Below are 17,016 nucleotides of genomic sequence, written 5' to 3' on the forward strand. Positions count from 1 at the left end.
TAAATATCTTTGCTCTGTGGAGAGTGACATTAGAATTTAATGCTAGTCACTGATTTGTTAAGTCCTTGAATTTTTATAAACTGCATAACTTTCTTTGATAAAGGGATTCGACTCTGGGTACAGTACAAGTAACTCAGGTAATACGCATTTGTCAGCACAAATGCGTATTACCTGATATATTTTTTTATTTTGTGTATTACACAGTATATTTTTCTATTTACCAGACTCAGGTGATATCTAAGAAAAAAGAAATATGGGGGATGATACTTTAGCTATAATATTTTATTCTAGAAATGTCCACTAAGAAATCAGAATTATCTTCCCAGAATTGGACACATACAAGACATAATCTATCAATGCAACAGGTACCTTAAAGGGTTAAATTGTCATTGGAAATGTAAAAGAATCCTGAAACTATTGGCAAAACTTTTGGTGGGGTATGATGGTACTCAAAATACAGTACCTCAGCTGTACTGTAATCTTATTAAATCTAGAAAAATGTGGTGAAAACTAATGAATGAGTCAACTTGCACACATTGGAAGGAAATAAAAATTTAGAATTTAAAAGTTCTTCTCAATTCAGTAGTCACAGAACTATAAAACTTAAAATTGTATCTACGAAGAGGTTGACGGACTTGGATCTATAGAAATACATATTTTAATTTTAAATCTAATATCGTGAATGTAAATATGTGTTGACCGTTAAAAACTTTATTCTTAAAATAACCTTTTTAAAAAATAATAACCTGACTTAATACCGCCAAAAGTACTTATATGCCTTAACCGCAGTGAGAAATCCGAGTTAAAGTCTTGGAATGTACAATGAGCGGTGAAGTTGTCTCCCTCTTAACAAGCGGCCTCACTCCTCCAGCAAAGGCCATCTACCAACTTCCTTCGCTTTATTCTAACACTGAGCTGATGGTCTATATATACTCAGGCCTCCAGTTGGGGGAAGCCCTTGGTGGCCAATCGGGGCTTCCCTATCTATTGCGTCACACCTCCCCCCTGCGTGTGACGTCAAAGGTAATCCCAGCCCAGACACGTGGGTTGGAGCAGCCTCGCGTTTCTGGGCAATTGCTCCTGAGACCCAACAGGCAGCAACGGTCCCAAGGGTGAGGAAGTGGGCAGGGAGGGGCTGATGGGACTTCTACACGTTCCCTCCCGGAGCGCGGCTGCAGCAGCTCGTTCGTCCCAGAGGCGCGCGGTGTCCCTGAATCTAAGTACTCAGCGCAGGCGTTTCGGGGACGGAGGGAGAGGAACTGGGGGAAACTGGCACCTAAGACTGTGTAATAGGACCCGGGTCTTGCAAGCCCTCCTCCCCAGGCACCGCCCCTGTGCTCCCAGCGCCTCTTTGCAGCCTTAATTATCCTTTTAGCGCCGTTCCCCCGCGGCTGCGTTTCCGTGGTCAGAGGAAGAAGGCTTTCTCGCCTCCCGCTTCTCACCCTCATACAGACCCTCCTTTCAGACCCGCCCTCCTGTTCACAGGGACCCATTTCGGAGCCCTGGCTCACGCTGGGCGGGAACTGGCGTGACGAATTCCGCCCAAGGTGTTGATTATCCATCCCAACCCAGCCTCTGGCTTCCCTCCCACCTCCACCCCAGCTCCCGCAGGCCCCTCGCCCCCTTCTTGGGCTGGGCGCTCGAGACGGCGCCCCCAGATCTCCCACCGGGCAGTGTCCCCAGCTGCAACGGAGGAGAGAAGCGCCGGCGTGCGCTGTGCCACGTCGGAATTGGCTCTGGGGACGTTGCAGCTGCCGAAGCGCAGCGCGCGGTCCCCACGCACGCCCTGCCCCCGGGCGGCCGGAGGGTGGCCCGGCGCGGAGAGGAAGGATGCGCGCTCTCCTCCCGCTCCCATCTGCGGGTGCCACTGCCTGCGTCAGGGACCCCTGGCCCGAGTAAAGCTTCCGGAGCCGAGCTGAGCCCAGACTGACGAGCCTGACACTTTAATGGGGTGCGGGAAGTGCAAAGGAGGGGAGGCCCGGGAAAGGGGGGAGTGGCTGAGAGGGGGCCGGTAGCTGCGAGGAGGTAGAGAAGGACCCTCCTTCTCCAGGGTCCCCGCTTGTCGGAGCTGGAAGCCCAGATTGCTTAACCCTTTGCATTCCCAGCAAGAAGCGAGTTTCTCACTTAAAAGTAAAACGCTCTGGGCTATTTCAGTTTTTCTCCCCACAGTGTGTGTGGTGGGGGAAAAAAGGAAGGGAAGGGGTGGGGGCGGCTGTGCAGAATGCATTTTCCTTACACATTGGGAATTCTTGTTTCCTAACTCAGGAGCCCCTCTGCTGCTCCGGAAGATGGAAAATGGAAAAGTACATCTGGGGACGTGCAGCCTTCCCCAGGCAGAGAGGTTACCTGTGTCCCCAGGAAGGCAGCGGATTTCTAGCGAGAGCCTCAGAGATGGGAAAAGAGGGCTATGTTGCTAAGCCTGACAGTGACCTGAAATATTCCCTGATCTTCAGTCTGTTGGAAATTTTTAAACTTCCAACTTTTCTATCGAAACTGGCTTCAATTTTTAAAAAAACAATTATATGGATAATTTCTTCCTTCTCCCTGGCCTGTTTGACGACCTTCATCCTTCATCAAAACGCGCCAGTGTAACGTACCTTGTTCAGCTCTTGGTCATAAAGGCGTCCTCAGCCTGTCTGTGTGGTCCCGGAGGGTCGGTGGCGGGCAGTTTCCAAAATTGAGGTAATAAGAGATCAGATGAATTTGAGACGACCGGCCAAAAAAAATAAGAAATTTAAAAACAACATTTAAAAAGGACAGGGGAGTCTTAAATGTTTGATTCTCCCCCACTTTAAAAAATAATTTCACTAATATTCTCTTTATTTTTCCGTTGCACTTCAGTCTAATTCTTTTAAAAAAAAATTATGCTTTAAAAATATATTAACTTTTCTTTTTTTTTTTTTTTTGCTTCAGTCTTTCTGCCCCCGATAACAGAAAATCTCTTTTTCGCCTTACAGAAAAAAAAAAAAAAAAAAAAAAAAAAGACTGTGGAAGACTCAGCAGAACCCAGGAAGCGCAGAATCGGGAGAAAAGTCTTTGGCTGGGGCTGTTTCAAGTCTCTGGTTCAATGGGCTGCTCGAAGCCAGGACTGGGTAATTCTTTCCAGACGTCTTGACTTCTCCTTCCTCGCCGTTGTTGCCTTTCTGCCTCCTCCAACTTAAGGGGGTCTTAACAAGTGAGCTGGTGGGTGTTTTAATAGGGCGGCGGAGGGAGTGGGGGGGTGAGGGAAGTGGAGAGGGAGGTGTGGACTGGGGAACCCTGAGGGGAGGGAACTGGGAGCGCGGGCGGGCGGGCGGGCGGGAGGCGGGGAGGGGGAGAGGGAGAGAGAGAAATTGGCCATTCAAAGCCTTCTCTGAGCTAGAGGCCGGTTCTAAACTCCAATGAATTCAATTAACTTGATTGCTAACGTGTGCAGAGAAATGCAAGACACATAGGGGGCCACCACCTGATTCCCTACTCTCCTCTGGCGGCGGCGGTGGGAGCCCTCGCCTCTTGGATTTCCCTGAACTCCCGCGTTACAAGTTCCCTCCAAGCGATAAACTCCCTGTTGCGCTTAAGTAATTTGTTTTAAAGCCAAATGGTGCCCTTCAGCTAAGTAACCGACCCGAGGAGGAACAGTTGGGAGGGGTGTGTGCACGTGTGTGTGTGTGTGTGTGTGTAAGTGTGCATGTGTGTGTGTACCTGGAGCCTTCGACAGCCGGCTGGGACTCTAAAAAGACCGCGCTGGTCCACCACTTGTTAACCCTTTCTTCCCGCCAACTCAAAAGTTTCTGAGCTGACGTCAAGTGTCAAAGCCTTTCTCATAAAGAGGTTTCTGCCGTGGGTGGGCGGAAAAAATAGAAAAATAATTATATGTATATTTTTGCTCAACCTGGTCCCCTAACGTAAAAGTACTCAAACAGCGCGCATTAAAAATACAATAATAAAAATTGTGTTCTGAATGACTTGTATTTAGCCATCTCGAAGGAAATGGCTTAAATGGCTTTTGGTTCTTGCAAGCCTTCTGCAAAGTTAACGAGTGAAAATATGTCTTGCGTGGAGATGGCCTGTCCTCGTCGTTTTCACAATGCCCCAAGGCTGGGTAGAGTTCGTTTTTTGGTTACTCCTCCCCCCCACCCCGCCCCCTTTCTTTCCCTTGGTCCTTGCCAACAAGCCTGCTGATGACTTAAAATGGACAGTAGGTGGCACTGTTTAGGAAAAAATGAGAGCGAGTTTACAAATTAACCAACTTGGTCTTCGGAGATTGCACTGAAACTGTTACAGGATAAAACAGGTTTTTCTTTCTTTCCTTCTTCCCCTTCCAAGGATCTTCCGAGGGTTGGACTTCTTTGGAACTCGACAGGACTTTGAAGACTGGGTTTTTAGTCCTTATCACATATATGGGCTATAATGAATAAGTCGAAACAGAAAAGTCGAATAAACTGGAAATGATGCTTTCAGCACGTCGCACAAGGTGTAGTGTTGGGGCATGTGATTAGAGGTCAAGCATTTTACTGCAATGCCAGGTAGTCAGCCATCCCAGTCCCCAGGGGCCGACCTGCAAAGTACTGCGCGTTTCCGCCCCCCTTCCCACCCCCACACACAGCGGTTACACCTCTGGGAAGCATTACCTTGGCCTGATGACTTCACGCTGCTCAGGGGAACCCACTGATTTCCCCCAGCAAACCTTCACGCTTCAGCCTTTGTTTAAACTCTGCCTTAGGTGGTTCAACGCTTCGAGAGACTGGCTTAAATTTCAGAGCACAATTTCATCCCACTTCATCAGACTCGAGCTTCCTGATTCAGTTTGTCGGTAGTTTTCAAATGCTAAATTATAATTTTAAATATATCACCTAACTTCTGTACTCTGGCGTATAACGTGGATTAAACTGATTTAGAGGTAGAGTGGAAATTGTGGGGTGCCAAGTGTCTAGCTGTGAGACCCCAGGGGGACACTTAACCTTCCAGCTCTAAACTTTCATGAATATGATACATAATGCGGGAATACCTATTATTGCTTACTAGCATTTAACTGTGCCTGTGCTAATAGTTCAAGCAAGAAGCACATTTGCTAAAACTGGGTTTCTTTATTATAGAAAAACACATTTGTTGTTTCTCGCCTCTTACTTGTAATTCATTACCCATAAAACAAAAGTAAAATGTTCTCTGACTGCAAATGGATGTAAAAGCTGATTATACAGTGACGCATTTCTGTCGTCCTCCCATCTCCACCCCAAAGAAAGAGGTAAGAGACTAATACAATGTGAAGCCAGAGGTGAAAGTTATTTGAAAGCAAACTTTCAAGTTTGAGAGAGACTTTACATTCAAATCCTATCTTTGATGTTTGCTGTTTGTGAGATCCTAGAAGCCTATTTCACCTCTCTGGATCTTCATTTCCTGGTTGATAAATGGAGAAAATAGCTACAAAGTGGTTTTGATGATATAATGTGTTAAATTATATTAAGAGCTTAGCTCAGTGCCTGCAACATTGTTGGTATTCAGACAAACATTAGTACTGCACTCTTTTCCTGGCCTTATATTCCTTAAATTATTCTTGGTGAGCATTAACCATGGTTTCATTCTAGGTTCCCTTATTTGACCTACTTCAGCTTTGTACTGTCCCCTCACTCTTTTATTTTTGTTTTTTATAGAGATGGAGTCTCACTATGTCGCTCAGACTGGTCTCGAACTCCTGGGCTCAAGCAGTTCTTCCTCTTCTACCTGCCAAAGTGCTGGGATTATAGATGTGAGCTACTTTGCCTGACCTCTTCACTCTTTTAGATTGACTTAGTCAGTGCCCGTGAATATATCCCAGACATTCCCATTTAATGCAACTTCTTTTCTGAGTCTCAGGCCAAACTATCGGTCATGGAGTACTGATTCACAAGCACCAAATTAAGAGACATAAGATCCAGTTTCACAAATAAGCTATGGCACCAACCAATTGAATAACATTGGATAATTCACCCTCAGCTTTCTATCTTACAGGAGCTGTTTGGATCAGAAGATGACATCCTTTCAGCCATCCCTTTCAGGTTTTGACATCCTGAAATATACCTTATGGAACACATACCTGTTATGCTTTCACCTGTACAAGGCAACAGAGAAAACATGGTAGTCTTTACTTGAGTAGATGTGACTTAGCAGTATATTGTTGCTGACCTCCATCCCACAGCACAAAACGTATGTTTCTATATCTGAGAGACAAAGTATCCAGAACAAGGATTTAGTACCTTCGTAGTCCTCTGTATATGTGGTTCTAGAACTTTTGGTAAAGAAACTCTTTATACTCTTAATAATTATTGAGAACCTCAAAAACAGTTTATATGTTATGTCTATCAATATTTACCACATTAGACTTTAAAGCTGACTTAAAAAGTTTTAAAATACTTAAGTCATTTAAAGTAATAATAAATGCAGTTACATACCAACTTAATAACATTTTGTGAAAATAGCTATTTTTCAAAACCAAAAGTGAGAAAAGTGTCATTATTTTCCATTTTTGTAAATCTCTTTGCTGTCTAGCTGATAGAAGACAGCTGGATTCTCCTATTTGCTTTTGCATTCAATTGTTGTTCTGATTGAAGTATAAGAAAAAAAATCTTGTGTCATACACATATATAATTGAAAAATGGAAGAGTATTTACATAGGCTTTTTAAAGTATTCCTCCTTTATACTACATCAAAACTTGGTAAGTTGCAATGTTGTGAATTGGCCCAGGGCTTGGCCCTCTGAAGATTTGCTGAAAATCACTGACATGAAGTAGATTAATAGGAGAAAAGGCATATACATTTATTTAATGTGTATACATACACAGGGGCTTTTAGAATGAATACCCAAATATACAGAAGAAATTGTCTGTTTTTATGCTTAAGTTTAACAAAGAATGGGCAGCCATGTAGAAATAGGACAAGACAAAAAGGGCATAATCTAATGCTAGCTGACTGAGTGAGGAAGCCCAGCAAGGCCTGTCAGTGTGTACTCAGTATGAGTGAATTTTGTGTACTCTGATAATACATTATCTGTTGTTCTGTCTTACACTGTAAATGCATCTTTTATAATCATTTATGAATTTGTAATATTGTGTATTGATTATCTAAAAAATACAGGTCCAATGAGTTATTTTATTTTTATTTTTTTGAGACAAGAGTCTTGCTCTGTTGCCCAGGCTGGAGTGCAGTGGTGCAATCTCTGCTCACTGCAAGCTCTACCTACTGGGTTCACGCCATTCTCCTGCCTCAGCCTCCCAACTAGCTGGGACTACAGGCGCCCACCACCACACCCAGCTAATATTTTTGTATTTTTAGTTGAGATGGGGTTTCACCGTGTCAGCCAGGATTGCCTCGATCTCCTAACCTCGTGTTCTGCCCGCCTCGGCCTCCCAAAGTGCTGGAATTACAGGCATGAGCCACTGTGCCCAGCCAGGTCCAATGAGTTATGCAGATTTTCTAAATGTTGACACATTTCATTTTTGATAACACAAAAGATCACAATCATTAATATTACCACCAATCCCATCCAGTGTCTTCAAATATTAAGAATCTGTCATGTCCATGGTGGCAAATACAAGTTTCCCAAAATTCTAGTTTTCTCTTGAAAGCTCACATATTATCATTAGCAATAAATACTGTCAGTTGCTTGCATTGTAGTGACAGGTTCACTAAGTTCAATTAAAAAAAAAAAAGGCTTCCAAATGCCCATACTTGAATAATAGTAGTTTGTCTGTTAATTATTCTTTCAAGTAAAAGTTATGTTCCATGATAAAAGTGGCCAGCGAGGCTTGCAACTCAATCACATGAAAGCTTTTCCTCTAGATAACCAGGGTAGCTTGGTGTGTCCTTTCTGTTTCTTCACACAGAATGTTAAAAAGCCAAATACTGAAGGATTAAAATTTAATAAAATTAAAACTATTGGCTGGGCACAGTGGCTCACACCTGTAATCCCAGCATTTTGGGAGGCTGAGGTGGGCGGATCACCTGAGGTCGGGAGTTTGAGACCAGCCTGACCAACATGGAGAAGCCCTGTCTCTACTGAAAATACCAAATTAGCTGGGCATGGTGGCGCATGCCTGTAATCCCAGCTATTCTGGAGGCTGAGGCAGGAGAATCGCTTGAACCTGGGAGGTGGAGGTTGTGATGAGCCAAGATTGTGCCATTGCACTCCAGCCTGGGCAACGAGAATGGGAATCTATCTCAAAAAAAAAAAAAAAAAAAAAAAAAAAGCAAAAAACAACTATTTAGTGCTTTATCAAGGATCTTCTTAAATGAAACTTGCTATTTATTTCCTAGTGAGGGCTTGGGGGTAAAGTATGTGAGAATGACTGCTGGTACAGTTTGCTCCTACTATTTTCCAGCTAAGGCACTATCAGTTTTGCCCATCATTGCCTCTGCATCATCAGTATAAATGTCAACAAAGTGAAAGATGAAAATGCCTTAGAATTAATATTAAAATCACTTTGATGCCCTGAAAGGGCTTCAGGTTCCCCCAAATATCTACAAACCACATAGAAAATACTGGTTTGTATTAAGCATACCAAATGCGGTAGTGTACAAATCTTTTACTTTGAGAATATAGACAATCTTTTGCACATTGAGAAGATACCTAGCAATAAGAACAGGAATATTGATAGCAACTCTGTTTCATGATGCATGGCTGTAGGAATTAGTAATGCTTAGTGTGACACAGAAGATTCAGAGGACGCAGGAGACACTGGGAAACTTATATGCCTTGGAAACACATACGAGCTTTAGCACATACCCTATGATCCCAAGACTGTCTGTATACCACTGGGGATTAAAACACATCGTATTTCAGTTCCACAAATGATGGAATTTCTTAAGAGTCTGACTGTGTAAAGATGGGAAAGAATTAACCTGAAATTTAGTTTTTTATTTCCAGTTTGCGTGAGGCAAAGGAATTTCCAGCATCTCATAGAAATTGGACTACTTGCCTTTTAATGTTAATTCCAAGCCTGAACTCCCATGGCTCTATAATTAATGCAGAGAAAATGTTGAAGATGGTATGGCTGTGTTAATGATGGTCACTAGATTTTAAAATGTGAAGAGATGGAGATCTAAGCATTTATAAGACACTCAAGAAATTGGAATGAACAGATTGGAAGAGATTAAAATACTCATTGATTGATTGATATAGGTAGAGGAAGATCATTTTATTTATCCTTGTAGTTTTTGAAGGTTTCACTATATCAGAGTAGTAATTTGTCAATCTTTGATCCTTTCAAATTAGACTCTGAATATTATTTGAGTTGTTTGTTTGTTTGTTTTCAATTTGAGATGAGTTTTACTCTTTTTGCCCAGGCTGGAGTGCAATGCCGCGATCTCGGCTCACGGCAACCTCTGCCTCCCAGGTGCAAGTGATTCTCCTGCCTCAGCCTCCCAAGTAGCTGGGATTACAGGCATGTGCCACCACACCTGGCTAATTTTGTATTTTTTAGTAGAGACAGGGTTTCTCCATGTTGGCCAGGCTGGTCTTGAACTCCTGACCTAAGGTGATCCACCCACCTCGACCTCCCAAAGTACTGGAATTACAGGGGTGAGCCACCGCGCCTGGCTTGAGTTACTTTTTAAGGATTACCAAAGTGAAAATGAAAGGAACAAAAACCAAAAGTCATAGAAAACTCTTTATAATATCTCTCAATAGGCCTTTCCACAGATGAGGAAATTAGCTTTAAAATATTATATGACTAAAGCTGTACCCTAAACAGTAGGTAGGTATTCAAAAGTATTTAAGGTCAAAAACTGTGATCTGATTGGCAACAAAATCATCAAATATAGCCATTTGGATCACTTATTGAAAAAGAAAGTCCTATATTTTTGAACTTTACATTAGATCACTGAATAATTATGTAGGAGCAAAGTTTCATATTATTGAACTATTTAAATTTTAAGAATTATCTCCAGATTCATGTGTGTTTCCAGATCTAAGGGTAGAAAGTTATTTTACATAGCCTAAATAACATGTTTATTACTTGCATTTTTCCGGACCCAGATTATAGAAAAGGACAAAACTATCCTTAATTTAAATGTTAGCAACTTCTGTCAAGAAAAGTTTGTGCTTTATAGGACAAATCAACAACAGCAGAAAGTGCTACTCAGGGGGAAGGTTTGTAATCTAATCTTCCTTTGATATTTTAATGGCCTTAATTGTAATCCCTAAAGATAAGATTTTAAAGTGTGTGTGTGTGTCCATAGCAATTGCTAATAATCTTGATGGGAGAAACAGATTAAGTATCTACATTATAGAAATAATCTTCCTTGGAAACTACATGGCATTTTATCTTATTCCTGAAAAGCTTAACAAACTTACCAGCTTTTTATTTATTTATTTATTTATTCATTTATATTTTTTTGAGATGGAGTTTCACTCTTGTTGCCCAGGCTGAAGTGCAATGGCACGATCTCGGCTCACCACAACCTCCGCCTCCCAGGTTCAAGCGATTCTCCTGCCTCAGCCTCTTGAGTAACTGGGATTACAGGCACCCACCATCATGCCCAGCTATTTTTTTTTTTTTGGTACTTTTGTTGAGATGGGGTTTCACCATGTTAGACAGGCTGGTCTAGAACTCCTGACCTCAGGTGATCCACCTGCCTCGGCCTCCCAAAGTGCTGGGATTACAGGTGTAAGCCACCGTGGCTGGCCTTCAGCTTTTTCAAACCCCAAAAAGATGTGCTTAATTTCTGGAAACTGATTTGTTTCTTATTAGAAGGTGTAGTTGCTAAGCTTTTCTGGATAAAAGAATCTTTGATAATTTGGGATAAAAAGTGACTCTGTTCCCAAATTAATAAATATGCATTTGAACATTTTCTCACAATTTTGGGGACATTACAAACTGCTGTCCCTCAGGCATGTTCATGGACAGATTAAAAAGCCTCTTGTCCGATAGAAATATTGTGTGGTCTTTGGAAAGACTAAAAAATCCAAAATTGTTAATTACAAAGTAAAAAGCTTAGGAAACTTGTATTTTCATCTACAACATCCATAAAGGAGAAGTTCCCAAGCTTCAAAGTACTTACAAATTTAAAAAGAAGACAAAGGGAGAAAGAAGTCAAGCCAACTTTAATTTTTTCTAATGATTTACACTAATTTTCTTTTGATGCATCAATTTGAGGGAGAGAAGATCTCAAACTAAAGAAATCTTAGTCATTTGGGAGAAAGCTAAGAAACTGGGAATATAAGATTTTTAAAGAATCCATTACATTTCCCTTTTCCCAGGTATTGACACCTGATTTTATATTTTTAGGAGAATAAGGAAATCCAAATTCTATTCCAAGTTTTCAAATTAAGAAGCCTGTGTTCACACACACAGGTGGCTGAAATCCTTGTCAGGATGGAGGGGACCTAAAGCAATTCAGTAAATTGAGACTTCCTACCTTTATCCAAGAGAGGTGTTAGCTCCAAGACCCAGTTAGTAGAATTATCATTCCAATTGCAAATCCAGGGCTCGTTCTGTCGCTCTCAGTCCTAATAATGCAATTATTCCAATTCAAGGGCTGGTACTGTCACTAGCAGTCCCAATAATGCCATTAAGAAGTGTGACTCCAGGTATTAGTCACATCCTGCCTACCGTAGAAGCCATAGCAGGGTAACTTGAGGATGAAAGCAAGCGATTGAGAAGCTTACCAAATAAATTATATTTTTGTGAATTATAGGTGTGTTCTCTATCATAGCATTTTCTTTCTAGTATTTTAGGGTTTCCAAGTTCAACCCAGATCAGTGCGGGATTGAGAACTTAGTGTTCAGTGGTTCTAGCTGTATATTATGTGTAGGCAGAGAACCAGGACTTAGTTTGATTTTGTTCCTGACTCATCTCTTGCAGACAGCACCTGTTGTTTGTTCACACCAAATTCATCAGGCTTCTAATTAAGCAATTGTTTGTTTTGAAAATCCAGGTGGCCTCAAGAATCAGAGGTGAAAAGGAATGTAAAGCTGTACTTCTCAAAGTGGTCTGAGAGTGGCCTCCATTGCAGTGAGTTGGCTGCTGTTAAAAATATAAATTTTGTGTCCAAACCCCAGACCTAGCTCCTCAGAATTTATAGTAATGGGTTCTGGGCATATGTCTGCTTTGAAAAAACTTCCCCAGGTCATTCTTATATAAACTCTGAAGCTTGGGACTTTTACTTTGGGGGGTGTTGTAGATGAAAACACAAGTTTCCTAAGCTTTTTACACATGACTCTTTACAGTTATATTTGTGTCCTTAACTCTAATTGGATAACAAAAAAGTAACAATGCCTATTTTTGCAGAATAGGATTGTAAATTCCAAATTTTTTTCTCTTTAATGACAGTATGTTTGTCTTGAACACCCTGAGGCTTATATAATCAATAGGTTATCTGCTGGCACATTAATCCAGTGATTTCTATCACAGGTGAGACAATATCAAGTATAAAATAGAGGGTTTTAGACTTGAACTACTGATTGGGGGCACCCTCACACTTCTGTGTGCATGGTCTTGGGAAAATTGCTCAATCTCTCTAAGCCTCAGTTTCTCTGTATTTATATTCTCTGTATATAAAATAGACATGGTAGTAAGATCTTACTTAGAGTTCATTGTGGGGAGTAAATAAAATTATCCTTTGAAAGCTCTGATAAGCAAGAAATAAATGTTTGCATAATCATGGGTGTTGTTGAAAACACTGTTAGGTTGAAAGATGATACATGTACTCATCCCTAAGAACTTGCTCCTTGGTTGCAATGAAGATTTTCAATTTCCCCTGTTCTGGTAGGCTTCCTGCTATTGCATACTTCTAGATTATGCTCACAATTTAAAAATGTAAAAAGCTGGTCAAGACTTTTTGAAGGCTTAAAAGCTACAAATGTTATTTTTAATTCCTAAAGAAAATCCCTTTAAAGTACTAATTATCAGGCGTAAGTATGTAGTTTAGAAGGAATTTACTATAGGCGTTATTAACCATGTCTACTTAAATAATAGGAAACTCCATGTTCAAAAAGGCTTAAAAGACAAGTTTAAAATACTTCTTTGAAATAGTTGTTTTTGGCCGGGCACGGTGGCTCACACCTGTAATCCCAGCACTTTGGGAGGCCCAGGCGGGCAGAGCACGAGGTCAGGAGATCGAGACCATCCTGGCTCACACGGTGAAACCCTGTCTCTACTAAAAATACAAAAAATTAGCCGGGCGTGGTGGCGGGCGCCTGTAGTCCCAGCTACTCGGGAGGCTGAGGCAGGAGAATGGTGTGAACCTGGGGGCGGAGCTTGCAGTGAGCTGAGATTGCCCCACTGCACTCCAGCCTGGGCGACAGAGCGAGACTCCGTCAAAAAAAAAAAAAAAAAAAAAGAAAGGAAAAAAAAGAAAGAAATAGTTGTTTTCTTTCTTCCCTATTGTAATTTACCCAGTGAAATTAACAGAGTTCTCATCTGGTTTTCAGCACACCGTTGCTTCATCGCATGCCTCCAGCTGAACGATCTGAGGTGCGAGGAGGTCAAGCGACCCCTCCAGGTAACACACAGTAAGTCCGAGATTCAGGCCAAATTCAATTTTTGTGCCAGGGCTTTTGACAAGTTTCTAGAAGTGTCTGAGAATAAATAGTTAGCTAAAACTGAGTCTTTACACCTTTGTTTTAGAGCAAAGACAAAGGATACCTTTTTTTCTTATTGTTTTCATTCAATTCAAATTTCTAAATAAAATTTAAAAATTTTCTAAATATAATAATTCAGACGTGACTTATTAACTCTCCTCCAAATAACTGAATTTATACTGCTATCACATTAGAACCCTAGCAGAAGACTTTACCTCTTGGAATTTCTGGCCAATTTGATCTACTTTCGGCCGTCTCTCCTTATTTTGAGCCATCATGTTCACTGTTGCTGCATATTCATTCACCAAAAGTTTATTAAGCATCTATTATAGTCCAGGCACAAGTCTTGTCATTAGCATTTGCAGGACTCTGCACAAGGATACTTATAGTGGCTCATATGCCATATGTCTACATGCCTAATAGTTACAAAACAAGTTGGCGAAATATTTGCTAAAATTAGTTCTTTCTACCTTGACAAAAAACTTTGCAAGGCCAATTTGAAATTTAGAATTCTCAAATACTTCAGCATACTATGCCAGAACCACAGTGCAAAGAGAACATACTAGCAGCCACCAGCACCTAGGTACCAGTCTCCTGCATCTGGCCCTCAGCCCATCTGTCTTTTTTCTCCACTTATGGCCACATCCCATAACATGATGGGCTTTGCACACATGCCTTGAATATCCTGCCTTGCACATTGAAGCTCAGTCACAACTCCATCTATCAGGCCCCCTTGCACCATTCTTTGTGGACCCCTGTCCTCCAAACTCTTTAGTCTGATCTGACCTTAAACTTTCCAACCTAATTACAAACTTTTTTGTTTACAGTACATTATATTAAACAAGTTAGTGCACATTTTCATTACAATACCTCTCAGTCCCAAACTACTCTTTCTGTCTAAACTACTTTTTTCCATCTCTGTCCACTTCAGTATTCTAACTCATCTCTCCGTCTCTTAGCTGTGACAGTACTCCATGACTTTCACATCATAGTCATCATCTTTTATGTGTATGTACATATATATATCATTTTGCAATTGTGTGTATGTATATATATGTGATATATACATATATGTACACAATCATGTATATGTCAAGTTTGCAATTGGGTTGATGTGTGTATATATATATGTCAAGTTTGCAACATATGTGCATGTGTGTGTGTATGTGTATACACATATACATATATATACACATGCACACATATATATGTACACACGCACATATATTAAAACATATATATATATATGCCATGCACGGTGGCTCATGCCTGTAATCCCAGCACTTCGGGAGGCTGAGGTGGATGGACCACCTGAGGTCAGGAGTTCAAGACCAGCCTGGCCAACATGGCAATACTCTGTCTCTACTAAAAGTACAAAAATTAGCTGGGCATGGTGGCACACACTTGTAATCCCAGCTACTTGGGAGGCTGAGGTGGAAGAATTGCTTGAAACCGGGAGGTGGAGGTTGCAGTGAGTCGAGATCGTGCCACTGCACTCCAACTTGGGTGACAGAGTGAGACTCTGTCTCAAAAACATAAAAAATAAAACAAAAAATACATACACACACACACACATACATACGTACATATATATATATATTTAGGGACAGGGTTTCGCTCTGTTGCCCAGGTTGGAGTGCAGTGGTGTGGTCATAGCTCATTGTAATTCCAAATTCCCACAGAGAGGGCCCTGAGGGGACAGTACTTGTACAGAGAGGAATGGGATATTTGGTGTAACTTTACTTCATTTATTGTATGGTGCCAACCTTTACTAAGTTTTCTCAGCTGGAGATTAGCTTCTCGTCTGCTACTTCCCTCATTCAATTACCAATCAAATCATTTTAATTTTACCTTTAAATATTTTTCAAATCCAATCTCATTTCAAATATCATTCTTTTGTTTCGGTCCTCAGTATTTATAAACAGGTCTTCTGGTCATAAATTCATTTCAAATGAGCCATCAATATGAGGTATGTGAATTGCACAAATCTAAAATGTCATTTTTGTTTCCACAAATATAATTGTATGATAAATAGAATATATGAAACCAGAAGGTAAAAGTAAATCCAATTATAATGACAGTTACAATGAATATAAATGTGTCAAGCTTACTTGGAAACAAGAGACAGAATTTCATTCTGACTAACACAAATACAACACACTCATGAGTCTATTTTTTTTTTTTTTTTTTGCTAAACAGATTTGTTTTAAGCCAAGCAAAAAATAATGAATTAAGAAAAAACTAGTAGAAATTTGGAAATGATAGGTAATATACACCAAGGGAAATCCAGGATAGTAATTTAATATCAGTGTTACCTTATTCTACCACTGTTACTACATAGTAGATGCTTATATGTTTCTTATACTTATTGATTTGTTATTCACTTTGCCAATTAGCAACATCTTTTTTTGTCTCATAGGCATATACAGTCGCAAACTAGTAGTAGTAGAATGAAATAGCAACTAGGATTATAAGACCATATATATAAGAAAACCTAAGTTAATAGCTAGGTATTTTTTAAAACTCTCATAGCTTTTTAGACATTTCCCCTTTTCTGATGTAAGTATGTAGCCCAAAAATTTCCCTCTCAGCACTGTTTTAGCTATATCCCACATATCTTGATATGCTGGGATTTTTGTTTTGTTTAGTATTCATTCAGTTCAGTGTGTTTTTAAGTGTACTTTATTACTTTCTCTTTGACCCATGGATTATTTTAAAATGTAAGTGTTTAATTTCCATATGTGTGGTGACTTTCTGCCCTTTCTGTTACCAATTTCTAGTTTGATTTCATTGTGGCCAGAAAACACATTCTTTATAATTTCAATTCCTTTAAATTTTTTGAGGTTTGTTTTATAAACCATGATATATCTTTCTAGGTGTTTTTTTTTTTTTTTTTTTTTTTTTAAACTATGTTGCCCAGGTTGGAGTGCAGTGGCCTGACCTTGGCTCACTGCAACCTCCGCCTCCCAGGTTCAAGCGTTTCTCCTGCCTCAGTTTCCAGGGTAGCTGGGATTATAGGCACGCACCACCATGGCCAACTAATTTTTGTATTTTTAGTAGAGATGGGGGTATTGCCATGTTGGCCAGGCTGGTCTCGAACTCCTGACCTCAGGTGATCCACCTGCCTCAGCCTCCCAAAGTACTGGGATTACAAGCGCGAGCCACCACCCCCGGCTCTAGGTATATATTCTGTGGGTACTTGAATGTATTCTGCTCCTACTGGATGGAGTGTTCTATAAATGTTGATTAGAGCCTGTTGGTTAATGATGTTTTTAAGTTCTATTGTTTTGATGTCTTTTAGTTCTATTATTTTGCTGATTTTTTTCTCTAATTGTTTTCTCAGTTGTTGAGAGAGATATGTTGAAGTTCTAACTATAATTGTGAATTTGTCTATTTCTCCTTTCAATTCTGCCAGTTTTGCCTTCACAGATTTTACAGTTTTGTTGTTTGATGCATACACATTTAGAATTATTGTTTTCTTG

The 17,016-nt window shown here is 40.5% G+C and overlaps 1 protein-coding gene and 1 long non-coding RNA gene across 3 annotated transcripts in view; one reads left to right on the plus strand and one right to left on the minus strand.

Moving 5' to 3' along the window:
• Positions 1 to 3,169, minus strand: part of HAS2 (hyaluronan synthase 2) — a 28,648-nt gene extending 25,479 nt beyond the window's left edge. Inside the window, exon 1 of the mRNA XM_005564005.5 lies at positions 2,598 to 3,169. The gene's annotated coding sequence lies outside the window, so the exon portion shown is untranslated. The remainder of the gene's footprint in view (positions 1 to 2,597) is intronic.
• On the plus strand, positions 1,803 to 13,378 carry LOC123575260 (uncharacterized). Of its 2 annotated transcripts, none has more exons than XR_006700501.3 (4): positions 1,803 to 1,951; positions 2,266 to 3,183; positions 4,306 to 5,725; positions 5,968 to 13,378. It is a non-coding gene; the product is annotated as an uncharacterized lncRNA (long non-coding RNA). The 2 variants fall into 2 exon arrangements; XR_006700500.3 differs by having other exon boundaries at positions 2,266 to 3,175.
• The last annotated feature ends 3,638 nt before the right edge of the window (positions 13,379 to 17,016 follow it).

Source organism: Macaca fascicularis, chromosome 8, assembly GCF_037993035.2.
Source record: "Macaca fascicularis isolate 582-1 chromosome 8, T2T-MFA8v1.1".
NCBI classification, from domain to species: Eukaryota; Metazoa; Chordata; class Mammalia; order Primates; family Cercopithecidae; genus Macaca; species Macaca fascicularis.